This window comes from Salvia miltiorrhiza, chromosome 4, assembly GCF_028751815.1.
Source record: "Salvia miltiorrhiza cultivar Shanhuang (shh) chromosome 4, IMPLAD_Smil_shh, whole genome shotgun sequence".
Classification (NCBI taxonomy): Eukaryota; Viridiplantae; Streptophyta; class Magnoliopsida; order Lamiales; family Lamiaceae; genus Salvia; species Salvia miltiorrhiza.
The window spans coordinates 30,809,908-30,832,725 of NC_080390.1; the positions used below are offsets into that span (position 1 = coordinate 30,809,908).

Sequence of the window (22,818 nt, forward strand, 5' to 3'; positions counted from 1 at the left end):
GTGGGCTGCAACTTTTGAAACATTTCATAATCTGAATGACAGTTTATCCAATCATACTTGACATGACTTAGAAGGTTTTTAAAGTGAAAGAACTTCTAAGCATGTTAAAACATTTCATTATATATATGTATATGCTTAATTTGCGCGCAGTTGTCACGTTCATTTCTGTTACTCGCTATGATCCCGGACCTTTTAGCCACTGACGGATCCATTTATCCCATTTACTTGAACTGAGGGCGTAACCCAGACAAGTTTACTTTTGACCTCGGGACGCTACCCAGGCAGGCCCTTACATTACATGCTTCGGAACACATCCATCAAGCACCCTTATAACGCCTCTTAGTTAGTGCCCGATGGAGATCAACCCACCAAGTCAACTAACGGTATACACAATTCTAAAATAACGTGTTAGGCTATAAGAGAACCTCAATTGATTCGTTGTGGCGAGCATTAAACAGAGCAGAGTGCACTTAAACATTTTATTGGATAAACAATTTAGTTTTCACGAACATTTAAGCTCATTAGATCAATCATACATTTGGAAAATAAGCCCACCTGAATAGGCAAAGCCTGTTGTTTAACTTATCTCTGAATCGAAATAGCAGTGCTAATCCTCCTGACGTTCAAAGCCTACAAGAAATCTATTCTTAATATGTCTCTTAAATCTAAACTCAAGTCACGGTAAAGTGCTTAACATTATATGATTCACTTAGCCGGGTTTTCAAAATTTAATGGATAAAATAATTGAAAACAATTCTCTTGAGTTAAGAACACCAACAATATTCTTACTCGTCTTTCTTTCGTAATTGGAAATATAAATAATCAATTAAAACATGATGCAATGCATGACTCATTTCATACTTAAGCATAAAAAAAAATGTTTATTTAAAATGCACAAGTGTTCTACTCCGTTCTGCTCTGCTACACTATACTCTGCTCTGTTCTACTATACTCTACTCTGCTTCAACCATCTCTGCTCTCCAGCTCTGGTCTTTTCAGCTCTGACATCCGAGCTCTGCTATCCAGCTCTGGCGTCCGAGCTCTGCAATTCAGCTCTAGCATCCAGCTCTGGCTTCCCAGCTCTGGCCTCCCAGCTCTGGCCTTCCTAGCTCTGGCTTCCCAGCTCTGGCCTCCCAGCTCCGGCTTTCCAGCTCTGTCCTTCCCAGCTCTGGCCTCCCAGCTCGGGCCTTCCAGCTCTGGTTTTCCAGCTCTGGCGTTCGACCTCTGCTATCTAGCTCTGGCGTCCGAGTTCTGCTATCCAGCTCTGGCGTCCGAGCTCTGCTTTCCAGCTCTGGCGTTCGAGCTCTGCCCAGCTCTGGCGTCCGAGCTCTGCTATCCAGCTCTGGCCAGCTCTGCCCAGCTCTGTCCAGCTCTGCCCAGCTCTGCCCTGCTCTGTCCAGTTCTGCCCAGCTCCTCACGACTCTCTCTTTCTCATGAAGGAATATTAAATTGAATTAATACTCGATTGCCCGATGATCGTTTCTTGGATTATTATTAATTCATCATACAACGATTAAATCCTAACATGCTCCTATGAATTTAACAACTGCACGTTGGAGTTAGAAAATACCTGAAGAATTCCTAAGAATTCGTCAATCTGTCGCTGAACAGGTCAGTCAGCTTCAAGCCTTCGTTTGAAGCCTCAAACGTCCTCAAATCGTATTTCGCCCAGAAATACGACTTCTTCGTCTTCGAGAGAGCTTTCCGTGGCCGCCTGAAATAAATTAATTTATCTATGGTCAGCCCAGACCATAATTAATTTATAAATATCAGTTCATTCCACTAGAGAACTGATACTGACTTACCGCTTTCTTGCCGGTGATGAGTCGGGGCTTGTATTTAGACTTATTAAATCTCCGTATTTAAATATTCCGACATCCATTAATTAATTAGAGCTCTGACAGCTTAAATTAATTAATCTCTTAATAATTCCTTAAGCAGTACCACTCAAACTTTATTATTACGCCTGAACTTAATCAACCTGCAGGGTTTAGCGTAATAAACCTTATTGAGCTCCTTAAGGGGATGTCATTATCCTATACCGGATACGGGTACTAATACAGATAATCAAATATCATATATTAACCGCTATCACCCAAGATACAGAGTACTCGAGTTAGTATATAACTTTCACCCATAGTAAGTCAAAGTGATATACGAATTAATATATATATCTGAATACTTATTAGTATTAAGATTTATAAGTCACCGAGATCTTGATTCTTCACTTAAGTCAGATAGAAGAATACATCTCAAACTGTGGTCCTATCAATACGTAATGACGTACCAGTATAGACAAGTAGCCAAGACAAACTACTTCCATCTATACTGCAGCCTAAACCAATAACTTGTCCTAGAGTTATTTCGACTGTGATCATATTATATCTCTTAAGGTTATTCCAATTATATGGTCTTCTGTGATCTACAACACACCATATAATATACTTATATAGAGATAAAGAACATACATATGCAATCATGAACACAATCAGATAGGAGATTAGATAGTGAACTTAGGAAACATTGTATACAAGCATAAAACGTTCTTGCTTTCAGTATACAAATCCAACATCTCAGCCCACGAGTACAGCTCACGTCGATCACCTCCTTGGCAACGGCGAAGCGCCGTCACCTCCATCTGTTTCCGGCAACCGCAGCAAGCCACGGCCGCCACCCTCGACTCTCATCTACTCTCGACTGATCTACCCACACAGCCAACACTCCATAAGATTCTACCTTTCTTCCTTTTCTTTTAACACCGACAAGTTCTAAAGCAAGCATAAAAACAAGACTCTACCTTTATCAATTCTTTCAAAAGTTATGCTGCTAAAATACATATAAACACACAGATATATACATGAACAAGAATTTAGATTCTTGAACGAAAAGTGAAGTAAAGAAGCAGGGGAGTTAAAGGTGAAACCTTGGCTTGAATTTGCTGGGCTGCTGTGTGAATCAAGAATGAGCTATGGTTGCTGGGTGAATTCGCTGGGCTGCTGTTCTTGAAGTTCAGTCCGAGAGAGATGAAGTGAGTGAATGAAAGAGAATGATTTGGGTGAACTAGCGGAGGGGTTTTATTTGAGAAGAGAGGGAATAGTGAGGCTGCTGAGTGGAGCGAAAATATCTTGAGGATCAAGATGGGTTGGGCTTGATGGATCTTGATGGGTTGGGCTTTCATTTATATCTAAAGGTAATTAAAACATAAGGCCCAAAAAGAAAACAAATCTCAACACACATAAATGCTTGAATGTCTAATTAAATAGATATGCAATGCATATAAATTTAATTACTAAATTTACAAATGCTTTTGTAAATCATTTTTGTTGGATTTAAAATAAATTCTTTTTCTCAATTCGGCGTAAATCATCTTAATTCTAAGTTCGAAATAATTCTAAACTTAGCTCGAGGAAACGGGGTATTACATCTGTAACACCCCGTATTTTGAGAAGCTAATTGTGCCCTAGCTCGTATTTAAATTGAGTTTTAAATAGTAGCTAGAGGAATTATGCACGTGGGCGAATAAATGAGATAAGAATTATTTTTGAGAATTATAGAAGGCGATATTATCTTTCTCGGGTCATATAAATTCTCTTATAGAGAAACCTATCTTCGCCCTATATTTTATTGAATTGTCTATGTGATTTAAATATTTTACGTGGTAGAATATTCACATGTGATTTTGATGCATTGTTATTATGATATTGTAATATCATATTTGAGATAAGTTTTTCCCACACGAAAATAAATATATTTCCGTGGGATATATTCCTACACACTAAATTAGTGATGTAATGTATTCAAGCATATATGTATATATTTTTTTCTAGATCTCTCTCACTCTCTCTATCTCTCGATCTCTCTCACTCTCTCTCACTCTCTCTATCTCTCGATCTCTCTCACTCTCTCTCACTCTCTCTATCTCTCGATCTCTCTCACTCTCTCTCACTCTCTCTATCTCTATATCTCTCTCACTCTCTCTCACTCTCTCTATCTCTCACTCTCTCTCACTCTCTCTCACTCTCTCTATCTCTCGATCTCTCTCACTCTCTCTCACTCTCTCTATCTCTCGACCTCTCTCAATCTCTCTCACTCTTTCTCTTAGTTTCTCTCCCTCACGCAGCTCTCTCTCTTCTCTCTTCTCTCCCTCATTACTTCATTCTCCTCCCCCATAAATGTAGCACACATGCAAGCATAGTAAGGCCCTAAAAGGCTAACCTAGTTAGCCAAACACAATCCCAAACTTTAAGCTCTCACACCTCTCTCTCATATCTCTCTCTCTCGTCCCTCACTCTTCTCTCTTCCCTCCTTCTCTCTTCTCTTTCTCTATTCACCTCATCTCATGACATCCTCAACCATTAATCCATCATTTACTACAAGATAGTGTATTTATGGAAGATCACACATGCACATGCAAGTCTCTCTCTTCCCCCCCTTACTCGATCACTCCCTCTCGGCCCTCACTCTTCTCTCTTCTCTTCTTCTCTCTTCTCACTCTCTATTCCCCTCACATCATGACATCCTCACACATTTAAGACAAGATATGCATTGATGGAAGCAATCCCTCCATCACATCCTCTCATCAAAGCATCAAGACAAGCAAGCTATCTCTCTCCCTTTTTCTTCCCCTTCGGCAGCCCCCCCTTCTCACTCACCACACTTTTTCTCTCCTTGTTTCACCATTTTTGGAAAGGATTAAGGAAGCCAAAAGTGTTCTACCCTCACACCAAGCTATCAAGTGTACTTCAATCTTCAAAATCAAGCTCCAAGAGGCCTACACATCATTCTCTATTCCACCTCCATTAATCTTGTTGGTAGCAATCTCAATTCTCCTCTCATGTTGTATATATATATTTTCCTTGATGTATAAGCATGTTTATTGAAGTATATAGAAGCATGATAGTCCCCTCTCCACTCTTGTAATTCTCGAAAATTTTGATATAAGAAAGCATGATGAATTCTTTCAACTTTCCACTACCTTCATGTGCTCATACACCTCTCCATGTTAGATACATGAGAGGAAGAGATATGTTTCTTGAGAACCCTTGAAAGGGCTATATGTTATGATTAGTGAAGCATGATAAGTTCTTAGTAAGAAAATGCATGAGAATGATGGTGAAAGCATGAATCTATGATGATATGTGTATATGTTATAAATTCGACCATTTCGGGAATTTTCTTACGTTCTGGACTGATGAATCGACAAGGTTTCCCTCGTCCAAATATCTTCAAAATTTTATGGTATGTACATATATGAGTCCTGTAAGCACTGGTAAAATTTCAAGTCATTTGGACTTGGTTTACTACCTTTTTAAAATATAAAACGTTTACTGCACATTTCCACCGGAAATTTTGAAGGGCAGTCTGTGGAGTCACACTTTTCAGTAACTTTCAAAACTATTCAGCCTCCCAACTTTTTATGAGAGAAAGATACAAGTGTTATACAGACTCATGTAACATTTCAAAGCATTTGGACAACGTTTGCTAATTTTTAAAAATCCTAGCTTCCAGTCGTGCCAAACTGCCGAATCTGGTAGACTGTGGGAAAACACCCATATCTCTTAAACCACTTGGAGTTTTTCAGTCTACGTTTTTTTAAACGAAACTAGACTCAAAGAGGTTTGCATCGGTATAAGTCTCGAATCCAGGAGATTCCTGAGTTAAAGCAGTTTATTCGTTAAAGTCGAGACAGAACAGAATGGTAAACTGGAAGGTCCGAAAATTTTACTTTGATTTTGTGTTAAGAATTTTTAAAGGGTTTTGGTGGAATTATACAACATATTATGGCATAAAAATGCTACTAGAAAGTTTTATAAATTTTTCAAGGCTTATATGAATATTTGGGATTTTCCCCACAGAGAAAAAGATTTCAAGTTCATATAATGACTTTTAAGTCATTTGATTATTAAGATAAGTTATATGTATATTATGTGAAATAAGTGATTATTTTGAAGCATGTATGATTAAGTGATTTTTGAATGCTATTTGCCTAGGATTGAGAGTCCTTTAATTGGATAAGATATCTGATTATATTGGGAAGTCCAGTTGGGTAAATAGTGGAGAAGTTATAAGATGAGATTAAGCACATGATGAAAGTTTAAGCTTAAGTATGAGATATGAGTTAGATGAGTTTCTAACTAGAGTTTATTTTGTCACATGGCAATCTAAACACGTGCGCCACTAAAGGTTCGAGTGACGGCCGACGTTAGTACGACCCCGAGCGTTGTGTCATCGACTCCTGAGACAGGTGGGCTTTATTCTAACTCTATTATGGTTAGCTACCATGATAATGAGTTCAAATGCAAAGTATTATGAAAATGAAGCATGTTGAAGCATTACTGATGCATATTATGAAAATTGTCATCTTGCCATATTTATTATTGATGAGAAAGAAGTATGGTATGTTGCCTTATGAAAGACATGACTAAGTTCATGAAGCAAGATATCGGCCTTTAACTGATCCAGATGACAGTAAAGATTATGTGCACAAGAGGTGATCGTGAGCCGTCTCTAGTCGGCCGGTCACGGTGATTTGAAGGAGGCCTCCTTCTCTTCACCTAGTATATATATATATATATATATATATTATATGAGTTATCATAGTTGGCACATACCCAGTATATAATGTCTGCAGACTAATGATGATGATGCAAATGAGTTTATGACAGAAAAACATGAACAGGTATTTTTAATCTCAGTTAAATCCTGTTGATGCATTGAAAAGGGCAAGATTGACATATAGCTCTAAGAGCAAGATTTCAATTATTTCCGGCATGAGTCCACTGAGTGCTTTTTGGTACTCAGCCCTGCATGTATTTCTAAATGTGCAGGTCTGGCTTGGCGCGAGGATGGGTGAAGGCTGTTGGAATTGTCAGTTGACCGTGTCTTTCTATGTCTCATGCTTATCTTATTGCTATGACTCTATAAGTTATTAAACTCCCTGCTATATGTCTTCACACATATAGTAACGCATCGCTGCACAACTCTGATGAATCTCTTTATTTAATTTGCTGTTGCCTGTAATATCCCATAAGGGAAAATACTCTCAAACCTTGCGAAGTCTCGAATTATGTTTTACCAAGCAAGTAATTTAATTTAGTCTTAAAGTCTTTCTTGAAAAAGAGTATAGTTGCAAATGCTTCCGCTAAAGCAAGACATAAATTCTATTTCTTTCATGATTATTTTTATTATTAGTCGTACGATACTTGGTATACGCTATCACTGGCTATATCGGGCTGCGACAGAGTGGTATCAGAGCAGCTCGTCTGCTCTGAGCATAATCCCTTATAGAGTCTCTTCTCAATTGAGTTATTAGTCTAAGCTAGAGTCTTAGACTAAAAGAGTTATGTCACTGACAAGAGCCAACACCCCATCTCCGCCAGCTTGACGAGGTATGCAAGTTAAAGTTTTAAAGTTACTTATATGCATGAGATATGCATTTGATTGTGTTTTAAAGTTACTTATATGCATGAGATATGCATTTGATTGAGTTTAAAGTTACTTATGTGCATGAGATATGCATTTGAGTAAGTTAAAGTTTCTTATGAGCATGAGATATGCAATTGAGCAAGTTAATGAGAAAGTGTTTTATAAGTTGAGAAAGAGACACGATAAGTGCATAATACATTACGAGAATTGTAGAGAAAGATAGACAAGCAAGTATGCTGTTAAGAAATAAACGAGTAAGTCATTCTTGACTTAATAACAAGAGTTGTTATTTTGTTTATAGCATGGCAGAGGGATTCGATATAGTACAGGCTTTCTACGACTATACTTTAGAGCACCATGAGACTATTGGGGAGTTCTTGGCCCGTTTCCACCACAGGTGGATAGACGCCGTGGAGTACGGAGTCACAGCGCAGCAGGCCATGCAGATACTATCACATAGGATGCCACCCCACTGGCAGGCCTGGTGTCATTTTATCGCCCCAGACTTCTATAGCCCGTTGGCACCGGGAGGATTTGAGGTGCGATTTCCGGAGTACCTATCCATTCTGTTGAGCCGGTTCGTGATTTATGCGAACCCACCCTATTTTTATCTGACGGAGAGTGACACCCGAGAGGGTGAGGCAGAGAGCCAGCCTCAGGGTCTTCCTGAGACTGAGGATCCCCTTATGGCATTGGGACTAGAGCTCCTTAGCTCCCAGCCGATTGATGACCCTATTCCTGCACTCCCTCAGGGCACTCTGCCCGAGGAAGAGATTTCTCCTATGGATGTCTTGGACCCTCACTATCCCATGTATTCTCCCGGGATGTACTCCCCGACTTTTGGATATTTATCCTTTGTTACCCCTATGACCATCGACACCACTGAGGCCATTGATACCACTGAGCAGCTGATGAGCCCCATCCGTGAGACCCTTCCTGTTCCTCCCCTCCCTGCTGTTGGAGAGGGTGAGATCACTATGGCCGATGTTGACCCACTCGCACCAGGGCCGTCACGACCCCCGGGGATGGCTAGAGACCCGGAGGACGACGCAGGATCAGTCCCGATTGTTGGGACTCTCACCTCACAGCCCTTGGATCTTCCTAGCATGGGCTTGGCATTCGAGACGGACATTCCTCGAGGGGATCCGCTTCGAGAGAGAGCCTCTTACGACCCGTTTCACCGTGCTGACTCTGACAGTGAGGACGGCGTGCCATATGTGCCTCGATTGGGCGACGCTCGAGAGGATGACGGTGATGATGCTACGGAGGATGGGAGTGACGAGGGTAGCCGGGATGACGGTAGAGGTCATGGGTGGATATGGTACTGATATGATGGTATTATGTAGAGATGCATCTGTATATATAGTAGCTTTGTTTAGATAGCCCATAGTTTTGGCTGGCAATGGATAGTTCCATCCCAGACCAGGGCTTGTACTGATTTTGTTAGGCCCCTATAGTACTCGGGTAACGGATAGTATCTGTACCCAGTTGTAGGGCTGCTTGTACATAGACGCAGTGTTAATGCAGTAGTTAGGTCTTTAACAGAGTAGTACTTTGTACTGACCTATAGCAGTTATAGATCATAGTATACATTTTGTACAAAGAAAGACCTCACTGAGGCAATTTTCACGGTATATACATGATGGGCCAAAGTGGCCATTTTTGACTAAATGAGTAATGAGATTACTTGTTTTGATGCATTGTTATGAAGTAATTGTCAATTTGTATACATTGATTGAAAGCACAGTATTTTGACGCATTAAGTATACTCTATGTGAAAGTATGTATATATATATACCTATATATATATATGAGACGCATGATATATATTTGAGATGCATGTTATGTTGTGAATTTCTCAGCTATAAGACTAGAGTACAATGAGCCTTGTCACATAGAGGAACTTATCTTTTGACCCAAACTTGTAGATTGTCATAATGCCTCCACGAAGAGTGAACAGAAATGTACCCGTGAATGAGGAAGAACCCAGAGAACCTACGCCGCCGCCTCCACCTCAAGATAGGAGAGTGGAAGAACTTTTCTTAAGACAGAACCCACCGACTTTCGCAGGCACGGGAGACCCTGCCGAAACGGAAGAATGGATTCGTGCTATGGAACGAATCTTTCGATTTTTGAGATGCAACGACGCAGAACGTCTTATGTGCGTGTCTTACCAGCTGAAAGGAACCGCCGACTATTGGTGGGAAGCAAAGCAGAAAACTATGGCCCCGGAGCAGTTAGATGAACTCACTTGGGAGCTTTTTAAGACTGCTCTGTGTGAGAAGTTCATACCCAGAAGTTATAGGAAAAAGAAAGAGATGGAGTTTACCACCTTAAAGCAAGGAAATATAACTGTAGTGGAGTACGATCGACTATTCTGCGATCTGGCCAGCTATGCACCGTATAGAGTGGATACGGACGAGAAGATGTCCGAGTTGTTTTGCGCCGGACTGAGGCAAGAGATAAGAGTGGTTTTAGCAAGTCAAACGGCACTTTCCTATGCCGAGGCCTTGAACAGAGCTCTAGATATGGAGCTAGCAATGCAGCCGGAGAAAGCAACACACGCACCAACGCCTCCATCAGGCCATTACACGCAAGCATCAAACACTCCCTACTCTAATCAAGGACAGAAAGGAAAACGCAAATGGGATAATCATAGAAATGACGGCAAGAAGCCATGGCAAGGCCAGAATGTTCAGCCTCCCTTCGTGAAGGGCGATAAGTCTTTTTATGGTGGACCAGCGACATCACACCCCGGACACCAAGGGATATCCCCTTGTCCTAAGTGCAACAGGTTACACACAGGAGTGTGCAAAGCTGGAAACCCAAATTGTTTCACTTGTGGAAAACCAGGGCATTACTCGAGCCAGTGCCCCAACCGACAGCAAGGGATGAGTGGGGGAAGACCCAATCAGTTTCCAACCCCACAGCTCAGGGCAATGGAAGGAATTCTCCCTCTACCTCAACCACTACAGCAACAACCTTTTCGCCGTCCAAACCAGCCTCATAAGCAGCTACCTGCACCGCAAGCAGGAAGACCACCACAACATCAAATGATGTATGCTATCAATCAGAAGAATCAGGATAAGAATCAAGGAAACCTAACAGGTATTGGGGAACTGAAAGGTGTACCCATTGTTATTCTCTTTGATACGGGAGCATCACATTCTTTCATCTCATATACCTGTGTGGATACGTTAGAGCTGAAAGTAGAACCAGCCCAGCTACACTTAAGGGTAGCCACTCCCTTAGGAAAGATCACCACAGTTACACATGTGTGTCCTAACTTGGAATTCGAATTAGGACCTCTTAAGCTTAAGGCTAAGACGTTGAGACTAATGCGAATGTGGACCACAGACATCATTTTGGGAATGGACTGGTTAGCAGAACACCATGCGGTGATACAGTGCGAGCAAAGACGGATATCATTCCAGCCACCAGGCGAGGAACCCACATGTTTTTATGCCATCAATAGAAAATGGAAGAAGACACCTATTATCTCTGCAGTGCAAGCGAACAAGATACTAAAAGAAAAAGGTGCGACAGCATATTTAGTATACTTGAACCAAGAAGAGGAAGCACAAGTGAAGATTGAAGATGTACCTGTAGTGCGGGAGTATCAAGACGTTTTCCCTGACGTTCTACCAGGTCTACCCCCGAACCGACAATTAGAATTCGCGATCGATTTGGAGCCTGGAGCAGCACCAATATCCAAAGCACCATATAGGATGGCACCAGCAGAATTGCAAGAACTGAAGTTGCAACTACAAGAGTTGTTGGACATGGGATTCGTTCGACCCAGTGCTTCGCCTTGGGGAGCGCCGGTCCTCTTTGTCAAAAAGAAAGATGGGAGTTTAAGATTGTGCATCGATTACCGGGAATTGAACAAGGTAACCCTAAAGAACAAGTATCCTTTGCCACGTATAGACGATTTGTTTGACCAACTTCGAGGAGCACGCGCTTTCTCAAAGATAGATTTAAGGACGGGATATCACCAATTGAGGATACGACCTGAGGACATTCCAAAGACAGCATTCCGCACGAGATACGGACACTATGAGTTCATAGTGATGCCTTTTGGATTAACAAATGCCCCCGCCGTCTTCATGGATCTCATGAATCGAGTGTTTCACGAATTTTTGGATCAATTCGTGTTGGTATTCATAGACGACATCTTGATTTACTCAAAGAATGAGATGGAACATGAAGAGCACCTTAGAACAGTGCTAGAGAAGCTAAGAGCTGAAAAGCTTTATGCTAAGTATAGCAAATGTGAGTTTTGGCTACGAGAAGTCAATTTCTTAGGCCACGTCATTTCAGCTGCGGGAATCAAAGTGGATCCTGCCAAAGTACAAGCAGTGCAAGAATGGAGATCACCAACGACACCTCACGAAATTCGTAGCTTTCTAGGATTAGCAGGCTACTACCGTCGTTTTATACAAGATTTCTCCAAAATAGCCAAGCCTATAACTCATCTGCTCAAGAAAGAAGTCAAATTCTTGTGGACGAACGAGTGTGAGCAAAGCTTTCAAGAATTGAAGAAGAGATTGACTACTGCCCCAGTACTAGCCGTTCCAGAAGCAAACAAAGAATATACTATCTATACAGACGCATCAAAGAAAGGACTAGGATGTGTACTGATGCAAGAGGGAAAGGTAATAGCTTACGCCTCGCGACAGCTTAGGCCACATGAAGCAAATTACCCGACGCATGACTTGGAGCTAGCAGCAGTAGTACACGCATTGAAAATTTGGAGACACCACCTTTATGGAGTACGGTGTGAAATTTACACCGACCATAAGAGTCTCAAATATTTCTTTGAGCAAAAGGATCTGAATATGAGACAAAGAAGATGGCTAGAATTAGTCAAGGACTATGATTGTGGAATCAATTATCATCCAGGCAAGGCCAACGTCGTGGCAGATGCCTTGAGTAGAATGGAACGAGGAAAGTTAGGATGTATCCTAACCAAGGAGAATGACTTGGTCAGAGAATTCGAAAGGTTAAGGTTGGAAGTGGTATTTCCATCGCAAACCACAGATTTGATCATGGCGACACTCAGTGTTACCCCCGATCTAAGATCAAGAATTGTTAGTATGCAAAGAGAGGATGAGAAATTAGAAAGATTGCGGGTGAAAATCCGTACCGAGAAGCTTGATTCATATCAAGAAGCAGCAGATAATGCATTGATGTTTGAGGGAAGAATCTGTGTACCCAATAATGAGAAATTAAGAAATGAAATCATGAGTGAGGCTCATGACCCGCCTTACGCAGCACATCCAGGAGGTACGAAGATGTACCAAGATTTAAAAGCAAGATTTTGGTGGGAAGGCATGAAGCGAGACATAGCTTCGTTTGTAGAACGATGTTTAGCTTGTCAGCAAGTGAAGGCGTTGCACCAACGACCTTATGGCAAATTACAACCGTTGGAAATCCCAAAATGGAAATGGGACCACATTGCCATGGACTTTGTCACTGCGTTGCCAAAGTCGAATAAAGGAAATACCGCTGTTTGGGTGATCATAGATAGATTGACAAAAAGTGCTCATTTCATACCAATTCCTGTCACGCATGGGTCTGAAAAGTTAGCTCAAATATACATTCGTGAGATAGTACGTTTGCACGGAGTTCCAATGACGATTACCTCCGATAGAGATACAAAATTTACCTCACGTTTTTGGATGAGCTTACACAGGGAATTAGGTACCAAGTTGAATTTTAGCACAGCTTTTCATCCACAGACGGATGGACAGTCTGAAAGAACTATACAAATTTTGGAAGATATGATTCGGACTGTAGTGTTAGATAGAGGAGCTCAATGGGAACAAGTGTTACCCCTGATTGAATTTGCCTACAATAATAGTTTCCAAACGACTATTAACATGGCACCATATGAAGCCCTCTATGGAAGAAAATGTAGATCTCCGCTTTATTGGGATGAAGTAGGAGAAAGAAAAGTGTTAGGTCCTGACGCAGTGGAAGAAATGATCACAACTGTGAGACAAATTCGGCAACGAATTAAAGAAGCTCAAGATCGTCAAAAATCTTATGCCGACACTAGACGCACAGAGATTCAATTCGAAGTGGGAAGTAAAGTCTTTTTGAAAGTTTCCCCTTCTCGAGGGATTCACCGCTTCGGTATAAAAGGAAAGCTCAAGCCTAGATTTATAGGCCCATATGATATATTAGAAAGAGTAGGCCCTGTTGCCTATAGACTCGCGTTACCTCCAAATTTCGCGAATGTTCACAATGTCTTTCACGTGTCGCAGTTGAGAAAATATGTGTTTGACCCGAAGCATGTTATTCATCGAGAGGATATATCTCTTGAACCGGACCTGATATATGAAGAAAGACCCGAAGCTGTGTTGGATAGAAAGATTCAACAATTAAGAAATAAGTCAATTGCCTTAGTCAAAATATAATGGCGACATCACGGGCAAGAAGAAGCAACTTGGGAATTGGAGGATAAAATGAAGGAAAAATATCCAGAGTTGTTTCCCGAAGGTGAGATTTCAAATTTCGGGACGAAATTTTTTTTTAAGGGGGTAAGGATGTAACACCCCGTATTTTGAGAAGCTAATTGTGCCCTAGCTCGTATTTAAATTGAGTTTTAAATAGTAGCTAGAGGAATTATGCACGTGGGCGAATAAATGAGATAAGAATTATTTTTGAGAATTATAGAAGGCGATATTATCTTTCTCGGGTCATATAAATTCTCTTATAGAGAAACCTATCTTCGCCCTATATTTTATTGAATTGTCTATGTGATTTAAATATTTTACGTGGTAGAATATTCACATGTGATTTTGATGCATTGTTATTATGATATTGTAATATCATATTTGAGATAAGTTTTTCCCACACGAAAATAAATATATTTCCGTGGGATATATTCCTACACACTAAATTAGTGATGTAAAGTATTCAAGCATATATGTATATATTTTTTTCTAGATCTCTCTCACTCTCTCTATCTCTCGATCTCTCTCACTCTCTCTATCTCTCGATCTCTCTCACTCTCTCTCACTCTCTCTATCTCTCGATCTCTCTCACTCTCTCTATCTCTATATCTCTCTCACTCTCTCTATCTCTCACTCTCTCTCACTCTCTCTATCTCTCGATCTCTCTCACTCTCTCTCACTCTCTCTATCTCTCGACCTCTCTCAATCTCTCTCACTCTTTCTCTCGGTTTCTCTCCCTCATTACTTCATTCTCCTCCCCCATAAATGTAGCACACATGCAAGCATAGTAAGGCCCTAAAAGGCTAACCTAGTTAGCCAAACACAATCCCAAACTTTAAGCTCTCACACCTCTCTCTCATATCTCTCTCTCTCGTCCCTCACTCTTCTCTCTTCCCTCCTTCTCTCTTCTCTTTCTCTATTCACCTCATCTCATGACATCCTCAACCATTAATCCATCATTTACTACAAGATAGTGTATTTATGGAAGATCACACATGCACATGCAAGTCTCTCTCTTCCCCCCCCTTACTCGATCACTCCCTCTCGGCCCTCACTCTTCTCTCTTCTCTTCTTCTCTCTTCTCACTCTCTATTCCCCTCACATCATGACATCCTCACACATTTAAGACAAGATATGCATTGATGGAAGCAATCCCTCCATCACATCCTCTCATCAAAGCATCAAGACAAGCAAGCTATCTCTCTCCCTTTTTCTTCCCCTTCGGCAGCCCCCCCTTCTCACTCACCACACTTTTTCTCTCCTTGTTTCACCATTTTTGGAAAGGATTAAGGAAGCCAAAAGAGTTCTACCCTCACACCAAGCTATCAAGTGTACTTCAATCTTCAAAATCAAGCTCCAAGAGGCCTACGCATCATTCTCTATTCCACCTCCATTAATCTTGTTGGTAGCAATCTCAATTCTCCTCTCATGTTGTATATATATATTTTCCTTGATGTATAAGCATGTTTATTGAAGTATATAGAAGCATGATAGTCCCCTCTCCACTCTTGTAATTCTCGAAAATTTTGATATAAGAAAGCATGATGAATTCTTTCAACTTTCCACTACCTTCATGTGCTCATACACCTCTCCATGTTAGATACATGAGAGGAAGAGATATGTTTCTTGAGAACCCTTGAAAGGGCTATATGTTATGATTAGTGAAGCATGATAAGTTCTTAGTAAGAAAATGCATGAGAATGATGGTGAAAGCATGAATCTATGATGATATGTGTATATGTTATAAATTCGACCATTTCGGGAATTTTCTTACGTTCTGGACTGATGAATCGACAAGGTTTCCCTCGTCCAAAAATCTTCAAGATTTTATGGTGTGTACATATATGAGTCTTGTAAGCACTGGTAAACTTTCAAGTCATTTGGACTTGGTTTACTACCTTTTTAAAATATAAAACGTTTACTGCACATTTCCACCGGAAATTTTGAAGGGCAGTCTGTGGAGTCGCACATTTCAGTAACTTTCAAAAATATTCAGCCTCCCAAACTTTTATGGGAGAAAGATACAAGTGTTATACAGACTCATGTAAAATTTCAAAGCATTTGGACAACGTTTGCTAATTTGTAAAAATCCTAGCTTCCAGTCGTGCCAAACTGCTGAATCTGGTAGACTGTGGGAAAACACCCATATCTCTTAAACCACTTGGAGTTTTTCAGTCTACTTTTTTTTAAACGAAACTAGACTCAAAGCGGTTTTCATCGGTATAAGTCTCGAATCCAGGAGATTCCTGAGTTAAAGCAGTTTATTCGTTAAAGTTGAGACAGAACAGAATGGTAAACTGGAATGTCCGAAAATTTTACTTTGATTTTGTGTAAAGAAATTTTAAAGGGTTTTGGTGGAATTATACAACATATTATGGCATAAAAATGCTACTAGAAAGTTTTATAAATTTTTCAAGGCTTATATGAATATTTGGGATTTTCCCCACAGAGAAAAAGATTTCAAGTTCATATAATGACTTTTAAGTCATTTGATTATTAAGATAAGTTATATGCATATTATGTGAAATAAGTGATTATTTTGAAGCATGTATGATTAAGTGATTTTTGAATGCTATTTGCCTAGGATTGAGAGTCCTTTAATTGGATAAGATATCTGATTATATTGGGAAGTCCAGTTGGGTAAATAGTGGAGAAGTTATAAGATGAGATTAAGCACATGATGAAAGTTTAAGCTTAAGTATGAGATATGAGTTAGATGAGTTTCTAACTAGAGTTTATTTTGTCACATGGCAATCTAAACACGTGCGCCACTAAAGGTTCGAGTGACGGCCGGCGTTAGTACGACCCCGAGCGTTGTGTCATCGACTCCTGAGACAGGTGGGCTTTATTCTAACTCTATTATGGTTAGCTACCATGATAATGAGTTCAAATGCAAAGTATTATGAAAATGAAGCATGTTGAAGCATTACTGATGCATATTATGAAAATTGTCATCTTGCCATATTTATTATTGATGAGAAAGAAGTATGGTATGTTGCCTTATGAAAGACATGACTAAGTTCATGAAGCAAGATATCGACCTTTAACTGATCCAGATGACAGTAAAGGTTATGTGCACAAGAGGTGATCGTGAGCCGTCTCTAGTCGGCCGGTCACGGTGATTTGAAGGAGGCCTCCTTCTCTTCACCTAGTATATATATATATATATATATATATATATATTATATGAGTTATCATAGTTGGCACATACCCAGTATATAATGTCTGCAGACTAATGATGATGATGCAAATGAGTTTATGACAGAAAAACATGAACAGGTATTTTTAATCTCAATTAAATCCTGTTGATGCATTGAAAAGGGCAAGATTGACATATAGCTCTAAGAGCAAGATTTCAATTATTTCCGGCATGAGTCCACTGAGTGCTTTTTGGTACTCAGCCCTGCATGTATTTCTAAATGTGCAGGTCTGGCTTGGCGCGAGGATGGGTGAAGGCTGTTGGAATTGTCAGTTGACCGTGTCTTTCTATGTCTCATGCTTATCTTATTGCTATGACTCTATAAGTTATTAAACTCCCTGCTATATGTCTTCACACATATAGTAACGCATCGCTGCACAACTCTGATGAATCTCTTTATTTAATTTGCTGTTGCCTGTAATATCCCATAAGGGAAAATACTCTCAAACCTTGCGAAGTCTCGAATTATGTTTTACCAAGCAAGTAATTTAATTTAGTCTTAAAGTCTTTCTTGAAAAAGAGTATAGTTGCAAATGCTTCCGCTAAAGCAAGACATAAATTCTATTTCTTTCATGATTATTTTTATTATTAGTCGTACGATACTTGGTATACGCTATCACTGGCTATATCGGGCTGCGACAACATCCCTCCCTCCTTAAAGAAAATTTCGTCCGCGAATTTACATACCTTGATAATGTAGCTGGGGATACTTGACTTTCATTGAATCTTCTAGTTCCCATGTGGCCTCTTCCATCCCGTGATGGTTCCACTTCACTTTAACGAGAACAGTATTCTTGTTCCGTAAAACTTGAACCTTGCGATCAAGTATCTGGACTGGTTTCTCTTCATAACTCAAGTCCTGGGCTAGGACCACTTCATCGTGCTTAATCACATGTTTTGGATCAAACACATACTTTCTTAATTGAGAGACATGAAACACATTGTGCACGTTCCCAATACTAGGCGGCAATGCCAACCTATAGGCTACAGGGCCTATCTTATCTAGGATCTCAAAAGGTCCTATATAACGGGGTCGTAACTTGCCCCTCTTTTCGAAACGTATAACCCCTTTTGAGGGAGAAACTTTGAGGAAAACTCGATCCCCAACATTGAATTCTAACTCCGATCGGCGTTTATCGGCGTAAGACTTTTGTCTATCTTGAGCTTCTTTGATTCTTTGCTTGATGTGGTCGACTTTCTCAACCATCTGTTGGACCATTTCAAGACCTAACAACTTTCTTTCACCCACTTCATCCCAGTAAAGTGGTGATCGACATTTTCGGCCATACAAAGCCTCATATGGAGCCATTCCAATTGTTGCTTGATAACTGTTGTTATAAGCAAATTCCACGAGAGGTAACAAATCCTCCCAACTTCCACCTTTGTCTGCGACAATCGTTCGCAACATATCTTCTAGAATCTGAATCGTTCTTTCTAACTGTCCGTCAGTCTGAGGGTGGTACGCTGTGCTGAAGTTCAGCTGAGTGCCCATTGCTTCTTGTAAACTTTTCTAGAAACGCGATGTGAATCTGGTGTCACGATCTGACGTGATAGATACAGGTACACCGTGAAGGCGTACTATCTCTTTGACATATAACTTTGCAAGTTTTTCCAATCCAAATGTCATTTGAATTGGCAGAAAGTGCGTTGTCTTTGATAATCGGTCCACTATGACCCAAATTGCAGTATTTCCACGTACCGACTTCGGTAGACTCACTACGAAGTCCATGTTGATGTGCTCCCACTTCCACTCGGGGATTGGTAGTGGTTGCAGCATTCCATACGGCCTCTGATGCACGGCCTTCACTTGTTGACAAGCGAGACATCGCTCTACAAACAAGGCTACATCTCTTTTTATTCCTTTCCACCAGAAAATTTTCTTTAAATCCTGGTACATCTTTGTGCTGCCTGGATGTGCAGTGCAAGGAGTATCATGAGCTTCGCTCATAATCTCGTTCTTTAACTCTTCCTTATGTGGCACACACAATCTTTCATCAACCATAATTGCGTTATCATTGGCTTCAGTGAATCTCTTCGTTTCATTTGTTCTTGCAGCGAGACGCATCTTCTCCAAGAACCAATCTTCTCTTTGTGCTTGTACAATTCTTTCTCTCAAATCAGGTTTAGCTGTCAGCGCAGCTACACAACCCGATACTGTGTTCGGAGGATGAACAATTTCTAAACTGAGTGAGGCAAAGTCACGGATCAGTTCCTTCTGTTGGGTGATAAAATACCCTAGCTTAGCCTTCGTCTTTCGACTCAGGGCGTCAGCTACTACATTCGCTTTTCCTGGATGGTAACTGATGGTGCAATCGTAATCCTTTACTAATTCGAGCCATCTTCGTTGTCTCATGTTCAAATCCTTTTGCTCGAAGAAGTACTTTAAACTCTTGTGATCTGTAAAGATCTCACACTTAACTCCATAGAGGTAGTGTCTCCAAATCTTCAGCGCGTGCACGACGACTGCTAGTTCTAAATCATGAGTCGGGTAGTTCAGCTCATGGGGCTTCAATTGACGAGACGCGTATGCTATCATTTTCAGATTTTGCATCAACACGCAACCCAATCCTAGTTTCTTCATTCTCTTTTGGTATTGCTAACACTGGAGCAGTGGCTAGCCTTGTCTAGAGCTCCTTAAAACTTTGTTCACAAGCTTCAGACTAAACATACTTAGTCCCTTTTATCAAAAGCTGAGTCATTGGCCTAGCCAATTTCGAGAATCCTTCGATGAATCTTCTATAGTAACCTGCTAGTGACAAACATCGTTTTCGTACCTCAATTTTACATGATTTGTTGTCATTTCCCTTCATGTTTTGCTTGTGAATGCTTGTTTGTGCCCGAATATTTAGTTTTATGAAGATTTGATGTCTTGGTGTAGTTTTGGAGTAATTTCAGGAAAACTCAAGGATTAATTGGAGGATTTTGAAGATATGAGATTGAAGTACGTCTCGAGAGGAATCCGTGAGCGCAAACGGCGACCAAATCCGAATCCGGACGGGGGAGAACGGAGCAAAATGAGCGGACTGCGCAAAACGCCCAGTACCCCGCGGTCACCACCCGCGGCCGCGGGGTGGGACCGCGGGTGAGCTGCCCCCGACTCCAGGAGACACCCGCGGTCACCACCCGCGGCCGCGGGGTGGGACCGCTGGTCCCCTGATCCTTCCCCACGTTTGTAGGCCGCGGACGCGGGCCGTGACCGCGGGAAAAGGGCGGGGCTTCCCCCAAGTGGGCCCCAGACGTGATTTTGAGCTCTAAAACCCCATTTTCCCCCCATTCCTCATATCATTCTGATCACTATTTTTATAGCGACAAAAACTGCAACTAAACAGTGTAATTGTAGTACGCAAATAGCAAGCAGAGTATCGTATCCACAGAGACTGTAAAACGAAATTGCTAAAACTATTTCCTAAACAGATTCTAACAGTAAACAGGCAAAACAATGATGAAGGTGATTTACGAACTAAGATTAACTAAATAAAAACTAAATAGCATGTAAACTATGATAATTAACTCAAATATAAGGAAAGCTCTGACCCTAGGGATGTACTTTCACTAATCAACTACATGTATTCAACCTATTGATTCAATTACCAATTTTAATCCAACCCTGATGAAAGATCACTATATTATTCACAAGCGTCTCTAACGACCACCTATGAACGTAGATTAACTAACCCCTTTTCGCATTCAAGACTCCAAGGAATCAATCAACTCCAAATAGCACATAAAGAATAGCTTCCTATAGCTTCACCTATCGCATTCAAGACTCAAGGCTAACACTATATCATGCATTCCTGAATCAGCTGAACAATTATCGCATTCAAGACTCAAACTGAACAGCTAGACATGTAAATCACTGATCAAATAATTCACAATAGAATAAGCACCAGGAATCATGAATCATAAGTTGGAAGGCAAATTGATATCAACAAATCAAAAACACATAATCAATTAGCTATGTACAAATCCTAGGTTCAGATTAAAAGAACTAGCCAGACATAATAAAATCAAACATAAACATAATTAAATTGAACGCAATTGTAAAAATAAATTGTATAAAAACTGAATGAAAACTGAAGTAGCGGCTTGAATCTTCAATCTTGATCCAAGCCTTGAAAACTAGAAAACAATAAAAGTCTAAAACTATAAAACTGAAAAATATGAAAACTAAAGTGTTTGGGTGTTCGGGGTATCATGAATAGGTCAAAAGAGGACCTATTTATAAGCTTCAGATTTCCTTCGGATCACCATGGAAGTTGCCATGCAAAGTAGAATTCTAAAGGTAATAGAATCGTGTAAAATAAGGCAACTTTCCAGCTGGATGCGCGCTCCGGAAAATACTCCCACTCTTGCCGAATTCGCAGCTTCTCGCCAGAGGAACGGATGTTACCCGGGAAACGGGTCGCGCCAGAGGATTAGATGATTTCTCTGACCTCGCCAGAGAAATGGGTTGCCAGCGGAATGATGATCGCTCTGGCATTCGCCAGAGGAATGGGTGATATCTCTGGTACTTCGTCAGCGGAATGGGTCACCAGCGGAATGTCTTCCGCTCTGGTCTTCTTCAGCTCTGGCCTTCCTCCGCTCTGGCTTTCTTCAGCTCTGGCCTTCCTCCGCTCTGGCTTTCTTCAGAGGAATGGCGACTCCTCTGAAATTGAGGACTTGACTTTTCTGACTAGCGACTTCTCTGACATGTTGATTTCTCTGGCGAAGTGATTTCTCTGGCGATTCCTCTGGCCTCGACTAGCGCTCCGGAATGGCGACTCCTCTGGCGCCTTATGAGTCCTCTGACTAGCGACTCCTCTGACTAGCGACTCCTCTGCTCTGATATGTTGATTTCTCTGGCGATTGGTTTCTCTGCTCTGGCTTTCGACTTCACTGATCTGGGCTTTGATTTCTCTAGTCTTCCAGAGGAATGATGATTTCTCTGCTCTGGAGACCAAAACACCTAGAAAACGCCAAAATCATCCAAAATTGCATTCTTTCATCTCGAAAGCCTAAATCTCCTGCAAAGCATAAAATACACCATAAACGCACCAATTTCCAGAAGATTATCTTAAAATACGCACAAACAAACCCTTAAAAATATAGTAAATTAAGCATAAATCAACTCCCCCACACTTAGCCTTTTGCTTGTCCTCAAGCAAAATCTATATGAATCCTAGGAAGAAATTGATTTCAACAATGTAAATTTCCATCCAATCATTCACAAAGTCAATTCAAAACTTTACAATCAACACACATCTCTCAATCATGCAAGTAATCTTAAAGTTTAAGAAGCAACACAAGAGTAATGCAAGTAATTCGATCAGACCCAATTCTCCGCTAGAAGTGAATTCCCTAATGTGATCGCCTTTATAATCAATATCACCAATTTTCACACTTTGTGTGCTTGAGATTTCGACAGTTGAGCCATAATTCATGAAATAAAACCATTTGGATGTAATCCAAAGTCTTTTCACGTGGTTTCCCATGCTCATAGTTAAACTAGAGGAGCAAAGACTCAGAGCTATCACGTTTTTAGAACAGGCCAGATGTTTCAGAGCTGGAAATTTTGAAGTTGGCAATTCGTCCAACATTTTCACAGATAAGATACGATCGTAGGCAATCACAATGACAACACTCCTTCTAGCATCTACCGGACAAATCACGTTTTACTAACTTACAAAAGTGTTGCAACACAACTCATAATTCTTTACACAATCAAGAAACATATATCAAAGGTAAAACAAGAAT

At 40.7% G+C, this 22,818-nt stretch overlaps 2 long non-coding RNA genes and 1 pseudogene across 2 annotated transcripts; 2 read left to right on the forward strand and 1 right to left on the reverse strand.

Moving 5' to 3' along the window:
• Window positions 1-22,818, reverse strand: part of LOC131023277 (uncharacterized) — a 132,829-nt pseudogene that overhangs the window by 90,793 nt on the left and 19,218 nt on the right.
• Window positions 6,190-7,106, forward strand: LOC131022867 (uncharacterized). Its single transcript, XR_009101441.1, has 2 exons — window positions 6,190-6,244; window positions 6,828-7,106. It is a non-coding gene; the product is annotated as an uncharacterized LOC131022867 (long non-coding RNA).
• On the forward strand, window positions 16,604-17,592 carry LOC131022866 (uncharacterized). Its single transcript, XR_009101440.1, has 2 exons — window positions 16,604-16,724; window positions 17,314-17,592. It is a non-coding gene; the product is annotated as an uncharacterized LOC131022866 (long non-coding RNA).